Source organism: Lingula anatina, chromosome 1 (assembly GCF_051362555.1).
Source record: "Lingula anatina isolate TDL-2025a chromosome 1, LinAna3.0, whole genome shotgun sequence".
Taxonomy (NCBI): Eukaryota; Metazoa; Brachiopoda; class Lingulata; order Lingulida; family Lingulidae; genus Lingula; species Lingula anatina.
This window is the reverse complement of record NC_141767.1, coordinates 49,318,013-49,344,356: the sequence shown is the minus strand read 5'-3', so window position 1 is coordinate 49,344,356 and position 26,344 is coordinate 49,318,013. Positions and strand designations below refer to the sequence as shown.

Here is a 26,344-nt window from a genome sequence, read left to right as displayed (position 1 = left end):
GGGTCAGAGTCGACATTAGGACAAGAACTGCAGAGGCAGCAGGTGCGAAACTTGTGCCAGATACTTTCCTCATAATTACGTATTGTGAACGTTGTTAAACAGAAACGGCCCGTTGTGTGTTTACGTGTAGGTGGCAGTGACTGCGTCATCCCCATCTATGTGCCACCTAAATGGCACAGTCGTTTTTTATAAATTTATACTAGGCAAAACAGTATGACGTCTTTAATGTTGCTGTCTTCAAGGTATAGTGTGTTGGTAATAGTATTTGTGTGGGTAACATCACATCGTGTGAGATGAAGTACCCATTAAATGAGGATTTATTTCGCTTGAATAAGCATAAATTGTAGTGTGATATGCCAGATAGAATAGAAAGTTCTGTGATACCTGACACGTGACATCTGATTCAAAGACTAATACCTTTGGTGCTTTGGAAACAAGAAATAGTGAATACTTTTCAAAACCCTTTTTTTAATAGCTTTTGCACCATGCAATTGCATTGGCTACACGCACGAACAAAGCCACAAACCTCACATTTCAGCATATCACGTTTTGTTCACTTTGAGAATGCTAAAAAGAATCACTCTTTTTTGCTGCTTTTTATGGGATGAATGGAATATATTAATAATGTTGAGAATGTAAATATGAAGTGTTAGTACAGCACCCGCGTTCACCCACGTCACACTGTGAAATCGTGTTCGAGTTGATGAAGTCGCTTTCATCGATAATCGATCAAGTTTTTTTTCCATATAAAAATGCTTTCAAAATGTCAATATATGCAATTCAATCGAGAATAGACATAATCACTAAAATGACCTGCAAATGTGAAATATGCGAGATCTAATATGCAAGAAAGCAAGATGTTTGCAGTTATATTGCTTAGCAATCGTATAACCAATTGTGAAATAACCTTTCAGCACTTTGAAGTCGACTGCATGGCTGATCAGTTTTTTTTCTCTTGGTGTTTGCTGCGTTTATAGTGTAATTTAATATTCATTGAGATTACTGTAATTACTAAGGAAGAATTATAGAATAATTATAATATCCACAGCCTTCATTAAAGAATACAAGGACACGAGCTGCTTTGTGTTCATACCCATCATCTGTGATGCAGAAATTTAAAATATTTGCGTTGTAATGTCCATTTTACTATAATATTAAGAGATGCTCCCATTATTGTATTAAAAGACAGAAATCAATATATGACCAAAACGTTTGACATTCCATGAATACAAAAGTGGGATTAAGTGAGAAAAATAGACAGCATAACTGACTCTAATTTTTTCGGATTTAGCGACAATGCTCTATGAATATGATTCTTTTTTTCCCACGAGTTTTTTTGCAGACAGATTCTCCGATGCTTTGGGCTGCGTTTAGCTGATTTATAGACAATATGTCCGAATGGTTGACACATAATTTTAGTTTGGACCTCAAAGCATGGTAAACTGCCGCAAGAATTCGATCAGCACGCAGAAAAATACTTTCTTTTTTCTGTTGGTCAAATCATAATGGTCAGAAGATACCTTCAAGCTAAGTAAATATTCAGTCTCCGAAAAAAAGATTTGATTGTTATTCAAAATTTTCAAAGGATGTCCGAGGGCGTTTTTTAATGGAAACCTTCATATTTGTCAATTTGCCAAATCAGAACAAGCGGGGGTCTTATCATATGACCATCATACATCTGCAATACTATTTAATCTTATTTCTTTGTTCCAATAACAGGCCTACCCAACTACCAGACTCGGCACATAAGGATCCTGAATTAACCGGTATATCGGACCACACTACCCATTTTCAAGATGTGTCAGATCGCATTTCAGAGTATCAGGCAGAACACCGACAGGATGAGCCCGCGGTCTTCCTACAAAATTTGTTCTGGGGTATGATACTCCGAAATGCGATCTGACACACACCTTGAAAACGGGTAGTGTGGTCCGATATACCGGTTAATTCAGGATCCTTATGTGCCGAGTCTGGTAGTTGGGTAGGCCTGAATAATATGTACGGATACTGTTCCAACAGCACCTAAACACACCTTTTCCTGTTTTTTTTTTCTTTTTTCGTCATCCGTTTGACTTTTTTGCTCCATACTTGATGGTTTAACTTTGCATTCAGATTAATTCCCCAGGGATTATTGTGTTTCTATAGAAATTCAAAACCACATCTTTTATATTTTTCATATCTATAAATAACTCCTCTTTACAAAGAGAAACTTGCAAGAACAAGAGAGCCCTTCAAACAAAATGGTCTTGCACTCCTGACTGGCTTAGATGAAATAAAAGGGGCTTCTTTTACGAGCGTTGTGAATTTTGTAGGGCCTCTCTGACGATTGTTATCAAGTTAGCTGGGAGATTTTATTCCTGCATTTTTGACAAAGTACCGGTCGATACGTGTTGTCAAACGCATTCTAAAAATCAATGCAAATTTCAAAGACTGTGTCATTAAATTTATTGCTTTTTCTTTTTTGTTCGCCAAAGTGTGAAGAAGTGGTCCCTGATAGGAACTGCTTCTAAAAATCATCTCGGTTATTTCCTCCTTGATGGTATCGTCATTTTATTAAGGTCTGACCTGTTTATGAGATTACTTGTGATGGATAGAAGCGTGACCTAATCTTGTTTTCAATACTTGGATAGATTGTCCTTCTTTCTGCTTACTAACAGTCTGCGTAGGTTTTTTATGTATTCCGCTTGCAGGTGCGAAAGTTCTTTAAAAACATCTGTCAACCGCTTTGGAGTAAGAAGACTTTCTCTTTTCACATATTATGAACAATTTTAAGTATATTTAAAAACTTTCGTGATTTGATTCTTTTTGAAATCAAAACTTACAACCACTCCGTAAGCCGAACTATTAGGAATGTTATGTACAGATACTGTCAAGCACCTTGAGTTCTGTTAAAAATTATATGTCTACTTGTAATTTCAAAAAAGAAATGAGCGCTTCTTAGCGACACCTTGTGGCAGTGACAAGGAGATTGCTCTTTGTGGACAGACATTTTCATCTTGTACAAAAATTTAATTCCTGGGGTGCCCTTTAACAAACGGCAGGCAAGTTTTTTCCAGAATATTCCTGTATCTGACATGGTTCAAGTTTCCATCGATGATTTACATTTTTTTTTTATTTGGCACCAGTGTGAATTCCACACCAAAAACTGATGTGATCACCGACCTCAGTCACTCTAGGGGCGACAAACGCTATGTCGTAGACCTCTTCATGGTTGTCTGTGGACTCTGATTTGACCAGCTTGGCGATACAAATGAAATCTGACCTCAATAGTGAAAGGCACATGAATGCAATGTTGTGCCCGAAACCGTTGATGTAAAAAAAAAAATCGACGACCATTATGTGCTGTTCACAATGCCTTTCTTAGAAGTCGTCTGGTATAGTTACATGCTAAAACCACGCTGGAGTTTTCAAATGGCCTTAAAACGCTTTCTGTTGGCAATCTACTTTTCGTTCTAAAGAGAACGTGTTGCCTTTGTTTAGTTGTAGCAGCAAAACTGTAAGAACTATGGGTCCTGTTTTCTGGTAGTAAGTTGTAGACACCCTTGACATGGCCTCTGCTTAGGTACACCACTGTGGCACAATAATCTGTTCGTTCATATATTTAAACAGTACATTATAGTCAAACCAGCCCAAAGTGTACCACCCAATGAAGTTGCCGCATATTGGGTGGTCAATTAATTTTGGTGCTTACAAATGTGTACACATTTCTGTATTCACATATCTCAGATGAGATAAAAGTTTTTTAAACAACGCGTTTTATACCTAGACATACCTTTTAAACTGAAATATTTCATATTAAATGCCAAGTCTTTACTCTAACCGGTAGATGTAACTCCAGAATCACCTTGTGCATTTTTCAATATGAAACTAAATGAATAGATAAAAAAGTCACGACGAAGTACCGCGTACTTGTAAGCGGATTGAGAAGGAGCTTATTCATAATGGAATAGTTTGATCATGTGTCTGTTGCAAATACGTCTTAATTTAGTTTTGTAGATGAAGCTTTTTAGTCAAAAAAGAAAAAAGAGAAAGCGGTCTCATGGGAAATGTTGCAAAAATTCTTGACCTAGGAAGGAGAACTGTCCGTTCCTTTGAGAAATTTTAAAAAATTCATTTCATTGAACTACGTTTCATGTGACCATGGCATTTGTAACCAACAACTTTTTTCAGATTCTATTTTTCAGGAGACAGTATAGAGATGCATCATAATTTTTAGGATGATGAGTCGTATCGAATATTTGATATATAACCTTTATCCCTTAGGTCATAACATTTATAACAGGCAACAATTTGTTACATTAATTGTTAGTATAGTGTGGTTATGTATAATAAATGCGGCCTTGTTTGGCCAAATATCGAACAACCAATATTCTTTGTTCCCTTCTTTCTTGTTGTGAATGGAATTATGAAAGTTTGTGGTGCACTAGGAAGGAGGAGGAGACATAAAGTGAGTATTTGGATTTCATTGTGCATCATCTGTGGAAACTGCACCTGGTTCTCCGTACCAGATTACATGTCACGTTTTGTCTCCGCATCTAGCTTACAATAGAGGATGTGATATATATCCTCTTTTTAAAATATTTAACTATGGTAGGCCTACATGTATCTGTGGAACTATTGTAGACCACAAAGCCTGTAATCTGAGCCATTGTAGCGTAACTGGATGTGGATTCCACCAATAAGGTAATGCCTCAGCAATACAAATTCATCCTTTTGTATAAATTTCATTTGTACATGCACTACAGAATCAGTTTATATAAGGTTACCTTATACCTCCAATAAACGTCAACGAAGTTTCATGTTTGTTTTTGAAAATGCCGCATGTCTCAGACGCTTTATTGGTTTGGAGTCACGGTTAGAAAAGAACCAATAGAAATTGAATATATACATGTATATGACCTCACAAATGGTCTTTCATTTAAATAATAAAGCAAAATCTGTCCATGTTTCCCCATGTCATGACAAACGTCATAGATTAAGAACCAAGTGGCCTGTTATATGAGCTAACTGACAGGATAATCAATACATTGTGAAAAGCTACACCAATTAGACGATACTGAGAGCTATTCAAATGAGCAACCATACACTACCCGGTCGCCTTATTATTCTCTGATCTAATATGCATGATAGTTGAAGACTTTGATGGAAGTGAAGGAGAAGTCCGCACTTTTACCGTACATACTAATGACATTGACATTGCTATGATTCCATTATCAGTGATACCTTGTGGAAACAGGGAGGTGTCATATTGCAAAACTGTTTCTGATAAAAGTGGCGTTCCAAGAAGGTGACACGTGCTCTGGCATTTTTAGACCGTCTTATCATGTTTACATGTCTCCTGACATGTCGTGAAAACTATGTGGGAATAATTGACATTGCAACTTTCTGTCCAAAGACCCATTTGTATCTATCACCTTATTTAAAAACTCACCGAATTCAATACTCATTCTAAAAAGTGAATCTCACACACACACACACACACACACACACACACACACACGTATGTTTTCATTTTCATTTTCATAAAGGAAAGACAAGCAGTTTTTCTTCGCCCCTTATGTTGAAGAACTCCGGTATAACGTAGGAGTGCATATGCTCTTGTTTGGAAACTTAATGACGTGTCTCCAATCACAGTCCATTAATCAAACGAAAGGAAATCGGCCAAGGGCATGCTTTTAGGGGAAATACATGTATATTCATTTCATGATGTGCCATAGACCCAATATTGAAACCAAGGTTATTTGAGGCCACTTTGGGTATATCTGTCATAACACTCGGGTTGTTTTGGGATTTATTATTCCTATATGAATTAGCCATTACAAATGAGTTTTAAATCGGATAGCTTGACTTAAACGGTCATTGTAGCGTGGCAATATTGGTTAACCAAACACGCAGAAATGTTGGATCCAGACCCTACAATCCAATCCACAGTTTCCTTCTTCGCAAGGTCTTCGTTTTTTTATTTCCCGCTGCAGTTAATCTTTCACCTTCCCCGCCATATTAGTCCCTGGTAGGCTGTGGTGTGGATGAACAGACATTCATCAGCCATTATGACAACTTTTCATTAATGTGCATTCCCGGCAACTCACAAACAAATCACTGCGTTAACTACCCCTGATGCATCTGACCAAGGGTTGTCAGTTGGCATGTAGAAGATGCTTACATACACAGCCACTTTGAAGTGAAGGGGTAATATGCACTGTTGCTGTGTGTGGGTAGGCAGGTATGTGCTCATTCAGTAAAAATTGAGGATAGATCATGAGCTGCGCATGCAATATCTTTCCATTCTGTCGAGACAGAGCTGTTACGGTCCAGGTAAGTTGTTTGGAACACCTGGGATTGACATTTGCTTTAGCCATAAAGGTGATGTGTATGTAGCTGTCCGATGATTCGGTCCCTAATGAAATAACGCTTTTGTGGCTGATTGCATAGCTCGATGCCAGTATCTGCAAGAAGGCTAATACCATAGAGTAGTCTTATTGAAATTGATAGTTTCGAGCTATGGAAACGATTGCTGGCCGGTTTGGAATCGATAATTAACGGCTAATGATCAGATCGTCAATCTTGTGTCTGAGAACTGCAAATAACTGTTAATGTTTTCCTCCATAGCACAAACAACTTTAACTTGATCGAATTAAGAACAATGACCAAGGCAGCGCAAGCTTTTAAAGTGTTGTGTTGCAAAGGCACTGGCGGTTTTTTATAGATTCTTTCTCCTTTGTGCTTCGATCGGAAATTGCCATATTTAGTAAAGCAGTGAATTAATCATACAGTGTTTATCATTTATCGTTCCACCGATTAATTCATGGATACCATAATAAGAGCAAAAAGTACCACGTGAAAAATGAAAAAGTACGCCACATCGTATGAAGAACAGTACACTTGTTTTAACTTGGAGCATTAGAGTACATAGACTATCTCACATTTGCAAAACTGTGACCTTTTTTACTTTAAGGGAACATTTTACTGAGGAAGTAAATGTTGTCTATGAACATTGCAGCCGTGAGCCAGAGGAGCACGGAAATATAATACAGACAAGCACTGTGGTTACTGACCTGACGAGGTAACCCTGATCTCCTCTACCTGCTGCATTCAACAAAAGGACACAGTGAAACAGTTTTGGAGGCAAACGACCCCATATGATGACGCTAACGGTAGGCTGAGCTCGCTTTTATTATGTTTAGTTATAAGAACTGTTACTTTGGCATCAAATCTTTCCCTTATTCAACTTAAAGTAGTATCAGCAAAACTCAGTTGTGGCCTTACTTCAGGGAAATATTCGATTATCACCCATTATACCATGGTTATTTATGTTACCCAAAATACTGATAAGCTAAACGGATATTTGTTTCTAAGTTATCTTGCTGTCACTATTCCGCTGAGTTTTAAGCATCAAGTACCAATAGCACCATATCCTTTAGTAACACAATGTTTATTCCGTTTTTGAGAAATCAGATTTGGGAGTGTCTAACATAAATATTTCAAAAACCACTTGTTATTCAAAATAAAGGATTAGTACTGTAATTTACTAAGGTTAAGATGACATATATTAAATATTTACAAAGTCTATAAGCCCGAAGTTCGCTGCGTGTATTTACGCACCAAACTATATTGCTTTCCACCCTCATAACGTGTATCTGTTAAGCCTAGCGATTTTTCATCCATCATGTTGGTTTAGGTTTCAATCTAATTCCGGGGCACTTATGTGCAGCGTGTACGGTCTACTTTGTCCCAAGATATTATTCAGATGAGCCGGCATTTTTGCAAGTCGGTTAGTAATCATGGAGAAGTGAGATCCAATGAATACTTAACATTCATAAGACAAGATTCACAACAATAAATAATACACACATAGATGTACATATCATTTAATATGTTATTAACCCGAAGTGGATGAATGCTGTTGTGGTTATAAAATATAACATGCACACGTATGTGCCTATCGTTAGCAAACTATTTGTCCAACATGAAACCAACAGTGCAGAAACAAAGTGCAAGCATAACGGATGGATGCTCGCCGTCTGAAAGACAACCAGTTCTTGCATGGTGTGTCTGCTGTGATGGCTGTAAATGTACACTTGATCCTACAATGACATAGAGGTATTGAAAAGTTGGGCTTTTATGCTTCTTCTGGGTAATATGATATTGCCTGTAGCGGCCATTCATTATACGAAGCCCAACACTTCAGACAAATTCACCATATATTCGCACATACGTCTCAGCAACATCTATACCAGCTGTCGAAACTATAATTGTTAAGTCGAGCTAATAGAAGCAATTTCGCTGTAGTTCGTTATTTTGAATCTGGCAGATGAGTGTGTCAGAAACCCTTGGATATTGGGTGTTTAAAAGCTTTGAACTTAGATAAGATGTTTTATAAAGCAGTAGATTTAGATCAAAGTGTTGTAGTAGTAGATTTAGAATTGAATATTTTTCTCTAAGTAATTGATGTTACCACAACGATAGCCGCACCATAATCCAATAATGTCATAGCATTTCAAAAACACCTGCGTCTCGGACATACGCGTATGATGTGGATTAAATGTTGAATTTACGCTGGATCTAAATTTGTTATCACATCATTTTTTCGTAGATCTGGATATATACATATATATTACAAATTTTTCCTACAACAGAGACAGACGTCACTGATGTGTGGAACAGCAATTATTAGTTAAACAAATGTCTATCATAACCCCCCCCCCTTTACACTGGACGGCGTTCTGTCTGCGACCATAAAACTGCCATTGCTGTGGTCGTAGAAAGGTGGCACAAGCATCGCTTTGGTTGCAGAATGGATGCTCAATGATCAGCCAGTTGTCGGCACGTAAAGTATTTTTTTAACTCTGAAACGGGACCGTACTACGGGACGCAGAAAAGACGCCGTCCAATGTAAAGGGGGGTTAAGGCTTACCATTAAAAATCAGTACGTGATAACGTAGATGCAAAGTACACAGTCTATATGAAAATAAATTATTTTCAGTCATTACAATGACTAGTATCGACACCTTACTCAAAAGAAAAAAGAAACGTTTATTGAATAAGTATTGTAGTTCTGAGTCAGGGACATTTACCTTGTCTAGCATTACAGTGACTAGCAGCGACACCTTACTCAAAAGAAAAAAGAAACGTCTATTGAATAAGTATCGTAGTTCTGAGTCGGGAATATTTACCTTATCTTTAATTTGTTATCTTAACCTTACGGGACGTAATTTCCGATTTGAGTTTAACAGTCGTAGGGACGTAGTCAATGATAGTTTCTGGAAGTAGAGATACAAAACACATGCACTGCATAAAAATATGTCTTTGTGAACACGCTTGTGGACTATCATTTGTATATGTAAGTGGAATAGCTCTACTAAAGGTGTTCATTCAAAACAGTACAATAGTACACGTTTGTAGCTTTTAATTGTTAATAATGAAAAACATGGAATAGGATAAATCAACTGAACTGTTAATTCAGAATGGGACATTGGGACATTTTGTTTCATTACCTTATGTTTTATTACATTTATGCATAAATCTAAATTATTTCAAACAACCAAAACTTATAAGGCACCGCATTAAGGCACAAATCAAAATGAAGATACTGCAATCCATATTTGCGTAGGGAATAAACCAAAATGGAAGCTGGCTGTCACCTACAAGTCAGTTACCTAAACGTAATGCAATAATACATTTCCTCATGGGTAATCTCCTGTAATCATAAGTTATGAAACAAACATTACCCAAACGCTATTTCCTCTTTGTTGTTGGTTCGTCGATATTAACTTAATCTATGTTTTCTTCTATCTTACTGCTTATCAGTGTCACAGCAAAATCAGTTAACGAATTTCTTCGTTTAATTTTCTGTCGTGTTTACATGAGTCTTGGCCTTGAAACGAAACTGTTGGGTGAAATTAGTCATGTGCACCGTTCCCATTAGATAATGACATACTTTCATTACTGTTTTTGCAAAGTGTTATTTGCGTTAACAAGTGAATATGCTACAAGATATAAACTGGTCAAGATACAGAAAGTCCAAATAAGAAAAAAGAATCCGAATTACCAAACAAACTCTCCAGAGCATCTCTTCGATCGGACATTTTTGTAATCTTGACTTTTCATCGTGTTCTGCTGAAAAGCACGTTGAAGAAATAATGATGAAAGCATTTACACGCGAACACTAGGGACCATCGCTTGGCCATGTCAAGTTAGAGGCCTCGCTGCCATTGTTTACTTGATTAAGTATGCACCTCCACAAAGCTCACGCTGTTTGAGTTTTTTCCACAATATCTTCTGACGTCATTTGTAAAATTTCAGTAAGCAAAGATGTTGGTAGCATGATAGATTTGCTTTCATAATATTACCTTAGTTTTGATGGCATTGTTGGCGTTTGACGCAAGTTGTCGTGAGGTCAAAATTGTTGATTTATAACTTTGTGACATTATACAGGGGGATGGGGTGGCAAAGCACTGCAGCGTGATTCTTTTTGATGAACGGTACTTGAATTTTTTAGGTTTTTCCCTTTCCTCTTTAATTGAAATTTGGGGAGTTAAAGTGAATGGCTTTACTACAGGCCAATGCTTTTCCTTGCAAAATTTTTGTTCTTACGTTTGTATTTCAATACTATATGTTGTAGGATAGCCTCATCACCTCAAAACCTTCAAGCGATGTAATCTTCAGGGGACTTAGTTGACTCCAGCTTTGAATTTAGGCGTTTTTCGCAAGGAGTGATCCTTTGCCAGTTGATTGCCAATTTCATCACACAGGTTTTAATGAAACATGCGTCTGAGGATTGCGCCGCCCAATCTACCCTATTGATGCCTTCCGGGTGAAGCATCTCTTGGTCTGCCCTGGTTCTGTGCGGTGTGCTATTATCAACCTTCAAAGTAAACTGTTGATTCCTGTCCACAGAGATGTTTTCTTCGATGCCAAAAGGTGCTGACCCCGGATTCTAATGTAGCGTTTTTGTTGGGGTTTCCATTAACCAGAACCAGTTCGCCAATACCGTAGTATCTGCTGCATCTCCAAACCATTATTATAGCCGATTGCCTTAATTGTGAGGGATCGTATGTAGTCTGGCAGGTAGGTAGTGCTAAATATTTCAATAATTATACTGGTACTAACACGTTGTAAGGATGAAAATGGACTCATCGTAAAACGCATAATGGCGCCATATCCAACGTACTGGGTACGATGCATGCAGTGATTTTTGAAGTCCATGTCACTCTTTCCGCCGGTTTATAAAAGTGATAATATTTCTCTTCCTGGCATTGCTGCCATAATTTTTTGAAACGTAGGCGCCATCTTTGAGTAGTTCTTTTAATAACAGTGGTTGCAAGTTGGGTGACCAATTCATTGCACGAATCAAACCTTCGTACCTTTGGTAGTAAAATAGAGGCCTGTTGGCTCTGGTGCTCGTCTTTTCCGGCGACCACTTTGTATCACAAGTGTCACTGGTGTCGAATGACATGATGAACAGCTCTCTGTATGCTCATTCTTAAAATTGCAGCATATGTCACAAAAAATTGACATAGAAAGAGTTTGTACATTATAACTTTGAAGTAGAAGTAAAGTCTAATAAAGACAACTGCAACTGTAATTTGACCTGAAGCTTACCTTTAGACCTACCTTATAAATGGATTCAGTGGAACCAATCAGAGAAAATAGCAAGTCTGTTACCTTGAGTGAATGATACCGTGTACAATAGTCGATAATTTTTGAAGGGAAACCATAAAATGAGGTTTAAGTCCAAAATTCGAAAACTGTGTTACAATATATCAATCGTTTATCTCTTTATCACGGTGAATTTTCACATTAAAAAACTAAATACTGAATCGTGATAAATAAAAGTACTCGTGATAAATAAAAATAAAAAAGATGTCAAGATTACGTGTTATACCATATATAAAAGATAACTCTTCTTAACAGACAATTTCCTGTTCTCCTTCCAAGAGGACCAGTGGCCATTTGCTAACTAGATGTGATACTAGAACCTATAAAGTACTCTCTAATGTGCGTAGATGGGTATAACCTAGCAAAGTTTGACTGTATACAATGGCTATATATCGTCTTTTATATCTTTAAGTTTACCAACATTTACAGCCAAAGTGACAGAAATCAATAAAAAGACAAAGAGCATCTTCAAACGATCGTGTGAAAATGTAATCAAATTGTTTCTGTTTTGTGTTTTGATATGATCAAACTAGATGGTTAAATCAACCAAAGCCACTGAAAACAAAATAACATGAAATAACTTTAAATCTAATGTATTATTTGCAAATACTTTAAGTTTGGCCAAGCACAAGGCATTTCAAGTAAGTTTGCCCAGATGCTTCTGCCAAGTTAGAGTTCACATTTAATAGATTTATTAGTTATCCATATATTGAGGGTAAACGATTCAGTAAATTGGACTAATTAATGTCCCTTCGCAGACTAGCTATTTTCAGTTTTAAATCACTGCTCAAGTATCTTTGGTTCACCACGATTTGATAAACAGAATAGCTCTTTTGTGTTTTGAACAAATATACAAAGTCTGTGGAAATATCATTAACATAGGTGCCTGAATCGCTAAACAATGACTTCGTAGCATTAGTTTGCTATGGCTCAATTAAGCTATCACATGAGTCACTGTCTCTGCCTCAACTATGTTTTCGTAGCGCAAATGATAAGGGAGTTTAGACAAAACAATCACACCAATACAACTACGTGCATCAATCATATGCATACCTGCTTCCCTTCTAACACATCAGCGCGCATGTACCCATGTTAGGCAACAAAGGGTTGACTTACTTGGTGTTATATTCTGTGGTGTTCGTAGGAAATTTGTACAAAAGAAAATGAAAGAGAGAGTCATTGAATTGCATATATCACATGATGGATGAATGATTGCGTGCGTGAATGGATGACATGGAACCTGGGTGCATGGACGGTTGGATGTAATCAGTGCATGAAAAAAAAAAGAAGAGAAAGAGAGAGAGAGAGAGAGAGAGAGAGTGTGTGTGTGTGTGTGTGTGTTCGCATGCATGCGCGCGTGCGGGTGTGTATGTGTGTGTGTGTATGTTGGCATACATACGCGCGCGCGCGCGTGTGTAAGGAAAGGTATGCCGTCAGTCAGGCAGATATGTACATGTACCTATAGGTAGGCAGATAAGCGGGCATGTGGGTAGGTATGATGACGGTGTGGGTTGGCGGGAGACTTGGAAGTGGTTATAAAAAAAGGGACAGGGAGTAAGACATACAGTAAAGACGTAATGTGGATAGACCGCAGGACGACGAGAGGTATGTTAAAAATGAGTAAGTAAGATGACCAGTAAGTTAGTTGCTTATAGTTAAAAAGTTGGTCAGTTAGATTGCCAGTCAGTCAGTCAATCAATCATTAACTAAGTTACTTAGTCAAGCATAAATTCAGCCAATTAGTTATAAGGTACCTGAAAAATGTACTGAAAAGGCATTTTATATGGCATTAGTCTTTTATGTGAATTCCACTTTTCACAATTCCACTTGGCACAATCGAAATCTATACCTTACTTTCGTTTTAACGGTTTGAAATTAGTGGCATTAATTTCATACAGTTAGTAATCCACTGCATCCTCCTAGTCATTTATAGAACTTGGGGTACTTTCATCTGCAGATTCATGCTTAATCTAACGAGCATTCATTCAATATTTATCTTGATATTTTGAGTAGATGGAACATTAAATCTGAACGCCAAGCTCTTTGCATATCTCCATAGCCAGCAATTAGTCACATTGATGAAGGCAAAAATACGTGTGTTTATCATACATGTGAAATCAATGATGAATTGCGGTCTTCGACGGCAATTTTAGATAACGCTATAAGTACATTTATCATGTAGGTGAACAGAGCAATGTGGAAGATCTCGTGCGCTTCTACTCAAAACAAAACATCTTTCCGTATGATAACGCCCCATCAAAACACTTTTATGAGCTTTGATATGAGCCTGGAGCATAAATCTTTGTTTTTTTGCACATCCAATCACTGGCTTTGCTGTCCATTTGCACCAGCACAACGGCCCTAGGGAAAAAACTATTTGCCCTGTAAATCGATATTTTAATGAGCAGTCACAGAAAATCATATTTAAAGAGTATTACTTTAATTCTCAGTGATATCTGTTCTTGATATTTTCATATTTCTCTCACCATCGTCCCCAGCGACCTGTCTCCAAAGAAATTAAGGATTGACCTATGTAGATTATAAAAATTTTTCCAAGAATAGCTATTTCAGTGGGGAAATGTTAAATTGACATTTGGAGAGCACAAGGCGGGAACTTTTGCTCGGAGCAAACATAATCAAATCATATCACTGTTCCCCATAGAGGTGATTTTAAAGCTATAATTCAATTGATATGCATGTAAGACTGATCTCACTTTTAAAATAATGGAGCAGATATCAAGATGCGGATAATAAACAGATCTTGCATAGGCCATCAGCTGAATTTCAATTTTTCATGTGATTTATTTCTGAAAATTCAATCTGACGCATAACCGCACAGCATGGTTCATCATAACGTTTCCAAGAATAAATCGCCCCAAACGCAACCCTTTTCCTATACCCTTCTTAACAAGATAGCAATGTGAATTCCTTGTAGCAGTTTTACTGACAGGAACTGGAAGTGGGGAATATCATATACTGACATACATAAAAAACCAGATTACCCTGGTAATTCAAAGTGACACGGCAAAAATTCCCCCAACGACATAGTCAATTTAACAAAAACCAAATCCTTGTCATGAACAAAGTATTCTCACTTGCTCCAGCACATCGTTAGCAGGGACATAGAACACTACTTCGTGTTTGCTCATTAACATGCACTCTGGATTGGATACGCAGGACACGATATAAAGTTCTAATTTAATACCCCAAACTGAAAAAAAAAACGAGTGGATTGAGAAAATGATAAATAATTATGTGTTTACCAATGTGAACATAAAATTGCCAGGCGAGAAAATGCTAGACAATCGATTGTAGTAAACCATTTCTTAATTCAAATACTCACAAAGTTGAACTCTAAGTAATAGTTTTAGTATCTCCCAGATAATTTAAACCCGCTCACGCGTTTTCGTTAAACAGCATACATTATACGTAATCGGTTTCGTTTTGCTGTCATGAGGGTCACGAATTATTGACAGCAAATATTCTACTTTTTTCTCCACAAGCGGAAACCATATCTAGCTGAAATGTCAACGGGTCTGAAGATCTTAACGTGTTGCTCCTTGACTTTAAGCAAGTGTACAAAAGTGTGAAGCGTACAATAAGATGTGATAAGATATTTATACTGTGGCATTGTTCGACTGTTTATTCTACATGAATGTTGGTAGTTTCACAACTTAATTGCAATACGTATTATATGATAATAACCTACTGGAAAAGTTCTAATAATCATTCAAATGATACTGGGACAGAGACGTCTGCTTTGATCAAAGGGTGACTTCAACAGAAAGAGCATCTTTTAGATAATTAAAGCAGTAAAACCATTAACACACACGTCATATCACTAGCAACCAATGTTGACTCTGTTTTCATTGCATTTATTCTGTATTGTCTCCTTTTAATTTTTTGCACATTCAACAGATTTCCCTGTGTGGGATTCGCGCTTTTCAATCAACTTTGAATTATTCCGTGCATAAAAATTGTTTTTCATAACGATATTGTGAATCACGTGTAACATGTAGCCGGGAATACTTCCCTAGGCACTGAACCTGATTTATCACCTGACACTTCTTCGTCTCCATTTTCAAAATGCCTTGGGAACAAACAAGTATTCTCCACCTCTTTTCTTTTCATCTGCATTTTTTTATGAGTGGCACAAGAGAAATTCATAGAAAAAAGGGAGACAGTAGGAAAATACTACAGTATTTTTTGTGTTGTATGGTCGAATATAAAATACATCCGCTCGTTTCGGTTCGTAACACAATTCAATATAGTTACTTCCAATCAGAAGGTGATTTTCTGTACTGTTTGCAACTCCGTAACTTGGATCTGTTCATCATTGGTATTATTCGTTAAAGTCCGTTTCAAATCGAACTTTTCACTATAAACTGGACTCTATTCGAGAGGCTCTGACACAACGCTACAGTGGTATTACTCCCTTTCACAAGTTCTCCACTTGTTCGCTTCCTGGTGCTCGTTTCAGTTAATCAGTCAAACTTCACTTAATTAGGTGCATCATCTTTTATGTAATGCCCAGTTACAGGTAAGTGTACTGCTTGATGTGAAAAAGGTGTAAATGCTAGGGAACTTCAAAACAGTACATTGTCCCGTTTTCTCCCTCTCTTTCTTTATCATAAGTTCTTATTTATTAAGACTCATAATATGTGGCACCATGAAAGGCATTCAAGAAGCAATATAAACCTTTCACTTCCATTAGAATGCGTATCTAATAACATGTTTCTGAGTGTTTCACTGCAATCATTAAACTAGGGAAACTGAAAGTGTAGTCCTCGATGTTTTCTTGTCAATTTAGAGACATCTGAATTTCACTTTGCATTGCAAATAACGCGCTTAATCATTTCTTCTGAAAAGCAAGCTATTTACATGTATTTGTCATCCGCAAGTCTCTAGAAAGTCGCTTCTTTTTCTTAAGGCAGCCTAGACTTAGGGATCAACCATACTGTTAAGGTATCCCAGTTTTGATTGCGCCTAAATCAGAACTTATTCATCAGCGGAGCGTTTCCATCCACGACCCCTGGGGATCACGTCGCATAAAGTAGATATTAATTTTATTGATATTCTCAATCCGACGGCTTCACTGGGAAGTTGTTTTAAATGAGCCACTCCATTTTCATCTTTTAGTTACCTTGAAAAGGTCAGCTTGTGAGCCTGATGCCACAGGAATCCTCGGAGCATGCATTCAGATTGGTAATTAAAGCACACGGTGAATAGAGGACATACCAAGCAGAACACTGTGTGTGCAACTCAGTGGGTTGGGAAAACTAGATTATCGCAAAATCTTAGGCTATAGTTGAAAATTTATGGGAACTGCAAAGCCGCGCAATAAAACTTCATGTCCAGACAAGGCAGGTAAAAGCGGCAACCCAACGAGCGCCACCTAATATAATTTTGGAGAGCGCTCTATGTGAGCTCATAATCCACTGGCGGCCCGACCAAATTCTTTTCAAATCAGTAGTTGGCATCAAGCACAAGAGGGTCCTTTTACTGTCATCAGAACATTCACCTTGACGGGGCACCTTTCTGAATCACTGAAGTGACTGTCCTACGGTGGTAAGTGAGATGTGGCGCACGTAATAAACACGTGTTTATTCATAGTCTGTATTTATAGTTTTTAAGACCATCCAACCCCAGACATACCCTGTATGTTCAGCTAACGGCAAACTATTCTTGAGAAATGTTCACAGTCAATGTTTCTGATACATGATCAAATATATTTCTGTTTATCTGAAATGGTTGTTAACCCGATGAACAATTGAATTGCCTCTCAAAGTAAATGTGCTTTAGGTTTGAATATCCCAAAAGCGTATGCATGATTATCAATAATGTAAAACGCTAAGTCTCTATTGAAATTATGACTACATTAACAAAGTAACGTTGGGGACGGGCATATTTCACATGTATGAAGTTGAGAATAATAACTACTTCGATTGCTTACATAATGGAGCTCAGAGAGTGCACCTCACATTTCTACGCAGAAAGTACACTTTACATTTCTGAAGTAAATGTTATTGATGTGTTGCCACTCTTAAAACCTTTTGGCTATGCTAAACTTCTTCAGTTATTTATGTATTCTTTGTGCTGGTTATCGGGAATCTCGTTATTTCATAAATAGAACTTCAGAAAACACGTATTGAATATCTTATACAAAGTTGATGTACAATGAGTGCGCAAGTATTGCATTTTGGGACATTGCCATTATTAATTAAGAGTGTCGAACAAGTGCTCTTGCCACACCACAAAGAAGATACAACAAGAGATACTTAAAGCTGTCGCTGGAAGCAGCATAATCCGATCCTGTGGGCAAAACATGCAAGAGGATGTAGACGAACTTGATGCAAGAGGATGAAGTCCTGTTGTTTGTGTTCGGAGAAAGGCTTAACCTTTTTAGATATTTCTCTTCTAGGAAGGCAAATCGATTGAATTGGCACTATATTTCAACTACAATTCTCAAATTGACAAACAGTTCGTTAGAGGAAGCTATTCATAGTCTAGAAGACACAAGAAAACGACCAAATACACTCTGAAGGTTGTCGGTAATTAATCATCTCTTTCTTTGTTGTGACATACGAACCAATTGACCTGTGTTCATGTCTACTTTCCCTATTGACTCTGGAAAGTAACAGATCTTCAAGTAATTTTCAAAAAAGGCTTTTTACTTTCGTTAATTAGCTTTTATTTGAAATGGCAAGCTTTTCAATCAACCCCGGCGTCATGAATAGAGGTGTTGATCTTTGTTGGGCATTTGTCAAGTTTTATGGTTAAACTTTCTACCTTTTTGAAATGTATAATGGTAAAGATTTCCTGGAAAAGGTTGTTAACATATTTTTCACCAAGGAAATTTTTGATATCTGAATAAATCATGGTCTACCAATGGATTGAGATATAAGATAACTAGGTCTATGACAGTTTATTATTCTATTCAATTATTGAAATATTGGAAACGTATGAAATGCAATTATTCTCTAGAACATTTTCCTTTATGAATACATTAGTTTATGCAAATGACATTTCAGGAGTTTGGTTTGTCAGTTGTGCTCCACTTGAAAGGGATTGTGTAGATGACTGATTAACAAGGAGTAATATTTCCTGAGATACCCCCATATCTGATCAATCTAATCCTCCGACAGCTTTTTAATCTGAGTGTCAATTTTGCAACAAGGCGACATTTTCACCGTAAGATCAAGTGCCGTTAAAAACCATGTAATGCGAAACAGTTTTAAAGACATGACTTAGATGTATGTAACATGTATCTAAACAGTTTCTTTATGACGTAGATTTAAATGCATTTATATTGAAATATTGCTATCGTTTCGTGGTCTATGCTACTGGCAGGTAAATATGTCATTCCCCCTTCCAACGGCATGTAGTTCAAAAACTTCCTGACGGCCTAATTCAATAATCATTTAAATGTCGATTTGGTATGTGATTTGATAAGGGATGATGAATCAAGATTGATAGACATTTATTAGCCGTAAAAAAAACCTTCCCATGTTCCAAATGTCTTCTTGACCTGAAAAGTATACCCTTCAATTATCAGACTTAGGACCTTTATCGGACCGACCGTATAAGGTATGAAGAAGTCTTTTTGAAATACTTTATAATCATTTCTTTTGATAAACCATAATTCCCAATATACAAGAACATACACATTGGGCATAAATCAGTTTTATTGGTTGTCATGCGTGGTTCCGAACTCCAGGAATCCTGTGTAATTCGCACAGTCCTAATTGCCTCGATTGAAGCCGTCAAGTACCACCCTTCGTGAACGTTGATCAAAATAATTCGCGAGAAACATTATTAAAAGAGCAATTTTTATTAACGAAAATGGTGTTCCGTGAAGCATATTGAATTCCACAGAATCTGAGACACTGATATTGCCTGCCTTTTTTGGGAAATCCGCTCTGATAGCTATTCTGTATGCTATACAGTGTAGGAGCGGATTTCTTTAAGACGAAGAGCATGTGACATGAAGGGAAAATTCTTGTGTTGATACTAAGATATCATTTTTACCAATTTTCTTTCATTTTCTCTTAGACAGCAGCTAAAATAAGCCTTTTAAAGCTACATGTGATGATTAAGATGCATTTGGTCAGATTTTAATTCCGGAGCGGAAGTTACCAATGTTGAGTGAGTTGGATAAGGTGGAGAAATCACTGTCGCCTTGGGAAATTAATCAATTCAGCTGAGACAACTTACGTGTAGTTGCGGGTTTATCACAAAATGAAGCCCCTCCCTTTGTCTGTTGCGTCTTGAGGATACAGAAGCCGATTACAAGCTTGCAAAGCAATAACTACATGTATCACTCTGTCGGTTAGGCCTACTACCTGTGAGGTTTCTTCTTGGATGTTCCTGCGGTAGACGGAGATTTTTTTTATTCTTGTCGCTACCTATGAGAAAATCTTGATCGTTAAAGACACTGTGTTTTTTTTTAAAATAGTTCGAGGTAAATACGTGGATTGGTATTCATGATTTAACTATCTGATGTTAGATTGATAGTTTTGATCTAACTTACCCAATATTGGTCAGTTCCTTATATCTACTTGGAAAGTTAGTATACCCTATGAATTCGACATTATTTGTGCCTCCAGATAATAAAAGGTACTTAAACGTCCATTCTCTCTGTATTTTAATCAATGCTGATATTTATTTAAGTTGGAGACAATTTATTAATCGAAAGTGGCTCACAAACCTGGACCTGGTAAGCACACTTCATTCTCCCTGTATACCGACTTCGACACCCGTACAAATTGAACGGAATATGCATCACCTGAAAGGCACTAGAACAATCTGCTAGCTGATATAATTAGACGGAAACAACATTCTTCATTTTCCATTTCTTGGCGCAAAAATTTGTTTTTGACACCCCTTCTTCTTAACATATCGTTGTTATGCTTTTTTCCGACTTTGAACTGTAAGGCTCGCCGGGAGTTCGTCAAAACTAGTATACGTGATTAAAAAGATTCCAACATGAAATGAAACATGTTTTCTTCACAGAGCAACTGTTCCGAGTAAAAAAATATTACGGTCTTACAGGTGCCTAAGCAAATTAGCCCGAGATACAATTATTATGTTTCACAGGTTTGCTGCTCATTTTTTCAATTTGTTTTGCTGTACTGGTTTGCTTCCATTTGTCTAAATCGTATTGATTGAGGAAATGGTTCAGTGAAAATCCTTTTAACGTATTTAAAAAAAAAAGATGCAAAATGTTTTGGCCTCCATCCGCTACGAATAAGGGATAACATTAGGCTACCTATGCAAAGTTCAATATTTTCTATGCATGTTTGGTCTAAGTATGATACAGCAAGTGATTTAAAATATACCAAAGATACATTCAAATATATTCTTGTTCTCTCAATCCATCAGTGTTAGTAGAAAAAAGCCGTTACTGAAACGCAGGCAGAAATTCTTGTGTTTGAGCCTTGGGCAATGCGGGGAACCGCTATGGAAATAAAATATGTCACATCTTAGCGTACGAATTAACTGTTATTATGCCACACGTTTTTAAATCTAAAACATGTTAGACAACCAGCCAGAATCAAAGCGTATATTCTTTTATACTTACTATTTGTTTATATATTAGTTATAAAAGAAACTTTTCGGAAACTTACTCAACAACACAGGCATATCAACTAATGACGTAACAGATATCTTTCTTTTAACAAAAAAAAGTAATTTCAGCCACGAAAAAAAATTGCGTACCAATGGTATTCATTTGATTACTACTTCCTCTTTGAGAAACGAAATTAGTTTGTGAAAGAAAAACACCAAAGGCTAGAAAATAGGCGATGTTTTAATGAAGTAACCCGCGGTTCTTGATTTGTTATGGTTCCTATGACGTCGTGTCATAGCATCGGCGCCTGATTATATCGCTTCGGTAAATGTTGGCAGTCACGGCCAATTTACTGTCGCAGATGAGACGGACTTTTTCGTGACCGCCTTTTTTCCTCAACATTAATCCATCTATCATTTTCTTTGAGTATTAATTTTCTTATCAGTCCCTTGGTGCTCTTCGATCAATTCCCCAGCTTTGTTCATGTTGCATGGTGCTCTCTGAAGATTGAGAATATAAATTGGTTCCTCGTCAGTTGGTCTGTTTCAAAAATATGTCACAAGACCAATGGCACTCCCCTTTGAAGCTTTTTTTTTTTGTCGCGGTTGCTGTAGTTTTGAAGGCTGGGTATATTTTGATGAAAAAGTACTGTTCGTATTATGTCTCTTCTTTTTTATTGAATATTAAGGTAGGTAGCGGATTTTGAATCCAGGCGTGTCTGTGAGCACTATTCCCTATAATTAGTGTTTTTTCGGTTACTTTTTTTGTCCAGCTGTACTCCATTTGAGTAACGGAAAGGCCAACCATGCTCCAGTAGTTTACACTCAGAAGAGTTGCATTTGGGCTATTTTAAGTACAACTTGGGTCCTTGTCGTGGTAGCCGTCTGCTAGTCCAGTCGGACAAGTTCTTTAGGCTTACTACATAGCGAACAATGTCGAGCTATGGCCTGCAGACAAGGTTATATTTTGTCTGTGAAAACATGGTCCAACCGACAAATTTTCATTTTCAGCAACTGGTTGTCATAATCTGTTTGCGTTATGTTTCTTCAAAGTAGAACTAGAACTGTAGATTTGGACTCGATGTTTTTACATAGCCTGGTGGCGTTAAGAACAATTTGAGAACTAAGAGTTTTGTTGGCTTTGTCCCTTGCCCCCACGACCAGTAATCCCATGAATATAATTTTTTTTTCTTTGGTCGAAAAGGGGTATAAAGCTGTGAATGAGTAAATGAGTGAATGTTCTTAGTAATCTTTGAGAATCTTGATCAAGAATATTTTCAGATTCTGGAACTTACATGGTAAAATTAAATGACAAACTGGCGCTGTGGGTTCACACTGAGACCTTTCCCCAGGTGATGACATGGATGGACTGGTTGGGCGACTGCTCAGAAACGTACATCGTAAAAACAGAGCAGGCACTGCACTGAAAGCAATATGCACAAAAGACCTGGTACCAATGACCCTCAAAACTCTGCAAGTTCCAAGCACATAGGAGACACTGTATAATCACTCAATAAAACAAAAGCTTACATCATTCTTGACCAGAGCAGGAGGAGAAAACGAGGCATTGAGGAACGTATTAGGGAGCAGGTGGTAAATCTTACACCTAACAAAAAAGAGGTGTCTCAGGTTCGCGCTCTTAGATATCTGGCGCTAGGCACTTCGGGACGATGTGTTCGTATGACAGTGAATGAGGTGATCTGGCCCAAGTCTTCACCTAGTGTTTGTCTCAGGGTAAAACCGCACCGTATGTTATTGAGGACACCCTCCCCTCCAAACAGAGGGCAATAGGTATTGTGTATTAGCTTATATACAAAGAACTGGTGGCAATGCTCAAGAAAAGTAGATGGCCGAATGATCACATTTCTTTAAAGTCTAGATGCGAAATGATATGTTGGCATTGCGTTTTCGGAATATGACTTTCGCTGTGTTATGAAAATTAGTTGCCAGAAAATTAAAATATCGCCATTTTTATCTTCCTTCTGAACAGATAGAATTACAGAAATAGCACCATTTGTCCCATTATCATGCTTGTATAAAAAATTTAGGCATAGATTACTTGAAAGCTTGTTGATGCTTTTGTAAGGATGATCCCGGGGGATGTGGTATCTTTGCACTAAAGCATGCCAGTAATAATAACGATGTTTTATGCCAGTGCGTGCTTTTGGGTGAATGCATTATGTTCGTAAATCTATCTACAACGTATCGAAACTAGACCTAGGGATTTCTGTAGGAACTGCTTTGATCTACTGAATGTAGATCTGAGAGAACTTTGATAAACAGCAACCGTTAAAACGTATGATACCACCCGTTTATGAAACGCTTGTGAAACTACTAACAGAGAGCGCACGCCTCCCCCAGATGAAAACAAAAACTACCAAAATTTGTAACATAGAGAACATTCTGTCAACTGCTGACGCCCGAACTCATGATTTGATTATAAGTCCGCTTCCACTACCCATTCGACCATATTCTTCAGTCATGTGTATTAATGCAGATCAGTATGGTCACTGGATAAACGAAATTTAGGGCAGTTAAATCCCATTATATATAGGCCCATTCGCAAAATCGACTCGTTCGCCTGCGCCTGTCATACAACTGCCAGTATTCTAAACTAATCTAAGTTAAAACATTATTTGTTCTTTGCTTCTCGAGCCTCGCTGCTGCATATATTAGTAAGCAACAAGGCGACAAGCCAGCCAACGATAAAAACTGTCAAAACATAAGGCAGGCAAGCCATAATGGCAACCATACAGACAACCGGGCAACCAACCAAACAGACAGACACACAGACAGCCGTTCAAACGGCTAGACGACCAGTCAGACTGACAAACATATGACTGGTCCTTTGGCTGAGGTAGCAGTGTGCTCTGGTTCAATCAAACCCCTCGACTAGCTCTCTTTTTTCGGGGCGTTGTAAATAAAACTGCCCCTAACTCCGGATTTTTCTGTGCCTTTGGCGGACATTTTGAAAGTATCGCTTTTCGTTAGATAGGTCTAGTGGATATGATTGGAGACGCCGAAAATTATTTTTTTAATTTGTTATTCTTTTATAATGAAAAATTTGAATCTCATTTTAATAATATACCCGGATTCGGCAGCTAAGATTTTGAGTCGGTTTAATTTCAGATCAACATACAATTATTCTTCCAATATGTTAATGGTCAAAGGTGCTGTTTCACTTTTCCACTCAATTCGAATTCAAAAGAAAAAAATTTTTGAAGAATATCATGATGATGAGCCTGCCTCTCATTGACAGCATCGATTCATGTTTAAATAGTTCCCATCCATCAACAACTGTGTCACAAAATGAAAAAAAATACATAAGTCACAGCCTTAAAACGTGCCCTTTTTTAAATGTGGATTAGTTTGTTTAATATAAAATGACAGAGACTTGTACAGCGCAAAAAGATATGCATGCGTCTTGTTGCTTGATAAATGTACCGTGGGTTGTCTTGTTCCATAATTTTATTAACGTACATTCCACTTGGTCTATAACTCATATGGGAATCTGTTGGAGTTTGATCGGAAAACAGTTTAAAATTCATGTGTGGCATGGCATGTTCTGCATTCTCATTAGGAAATTATTGATCAAGTTCATTTTGTAGATAATCTTTGATCATCCCAGAGATTGCAGGGTGTGGGTACAAGGCCCTTGTCTTCAACGTAAAGTTCTTTCAAATATGTATAGCCATACTTTTCGATTCAGCAGTTTTCCAGATACATGTGCTTTTATCTTATCGGTTAAATCTAAATATATATAGATTTTTACCCTGACTTAAGACTTTTGGATTTCCCTCTACTCGGTGAATGATCTATCTCATTCTTTTCTGTGAGGATTTTGTCTGGCAGTATTTTCCTGCAGTTCCATTGCCCTGGTTTTCGGTGTGTAAAGGTGAAACGCCATTGTTCGCAAAGCGCAATCTGATGCTTTGTTATGCAACCGCACTGCAGCATTTGTCTTTAGAATTGTATGCATGCTTTCTCAACAGGGAGCCTTTCAGAAAATTTCCCAGTCTTTACAAAATACAATGCGCTTTAATATTCGACTGAACAACAGAGCAACAAGGAAGCCATTAACTTTATCCGTACTTTCAATCATAATAAAATATATCGTAATTGGTTTTAATGGAACTAATCAGCTTAATAGAGAAATAATACAGTTCGGTGTTGTCACTCAGGTATGATGACATATGTTCCCTAGAGGACGGAAATAAAGTCAACAGTATATGCCACCACTTCCATAGGCAGGAACTGCTTGCTCAAAGACGGCCATCATTAGTTAAAATATATTGAAGCTCTAAGGGCAAAGCACTGAGATCCTTATCCAGTATTACACGAGGGGACATTCAGAATACGCACCAAGTAAAATTATTGGCGAAAACCCTACCTGTACTGGCGTATCAAGTGGCTCTTGTCTAATTTCTTGAAATTGTATTACAACACAGCACTGATATAAAAACAAAGTAAGTGACCTACCTCTGTTTTGGGGTGCTGTAATAAGTAGTAGGACAATGTGACTTACTTGCCGAAAACATTACTAATATCAAGGAAGACAACTGAATACCGAAAGATTGAGTGTGCTTTAAAATTGGATATGTACACCTTTCTGTCATTTGAGAATTAACCAATAAGCTTGTTACCACCCTGGTTGCAAGAATTTTTTTATTGTGCGGTCTTTTTAGTGAGTATCGCAGAGACATGATCTTACTTCAGAAAAAAGCAAGGGCGGATTTAGGCCGTCTTCTGGGTCTTCTAGAAGACGGCCAGATTTTCAAGTTTACATTGACGGGTATCCAATTTTTTCTGTCGGAAGACGGTCAAAAATGGAAGATGGATCAACAAAGATAATTTGGATGACTGTCAGAAAATATCTCTGGATCCGCCCCTGAAAAGAATAGGGTAGTTCTACGTGTCGTAATTAAAGAGTGAAAAAGAATTTTGTGCAAAAGAGTTTTAGTGGAGCTTTTGAGAAAATAGAAAACATTTGCAATACTATATCTGTTTATAATCTAGGTAAGATAGAGTCAATTTGCAAGAAAAGGATGGAGACTCCCGAAAAATGAACGTCTTATATAAATGCACTAAAGGATAGAGAAATATGCTATGGAAAAGTGGG

General features: G+C 37.4%; 1 protein-coding gene across 2 annotated transcripts in view; it reads left to right on the top strand.

Moving 5' to 3' along the window:
* Positions 1-7,006: 7,006 nt before the first annotated feature.
* The window catches only part of LOC106150463 (5-hydroxytryptamine receptor 1A-alpha), a 50,472-nt gene continuing 31,134 nt past the window's right edge, over positions 7,007-26,344 (top strand). Inside the window, exon 1 of one of the 2 annotated variants that reach the window (XM_086999087.1) lies at positions 7,007-7,154. The gene's annotated coding sequence lies outside the window, so the exon portion shown is untranslated. Of the gene's footprint in view, positions 7,155-16,840; positions 17,227-26,344 lie in introns of those variants that run through there. The other variant, XM_013523311.3, reaches the window with a different exon arrangement.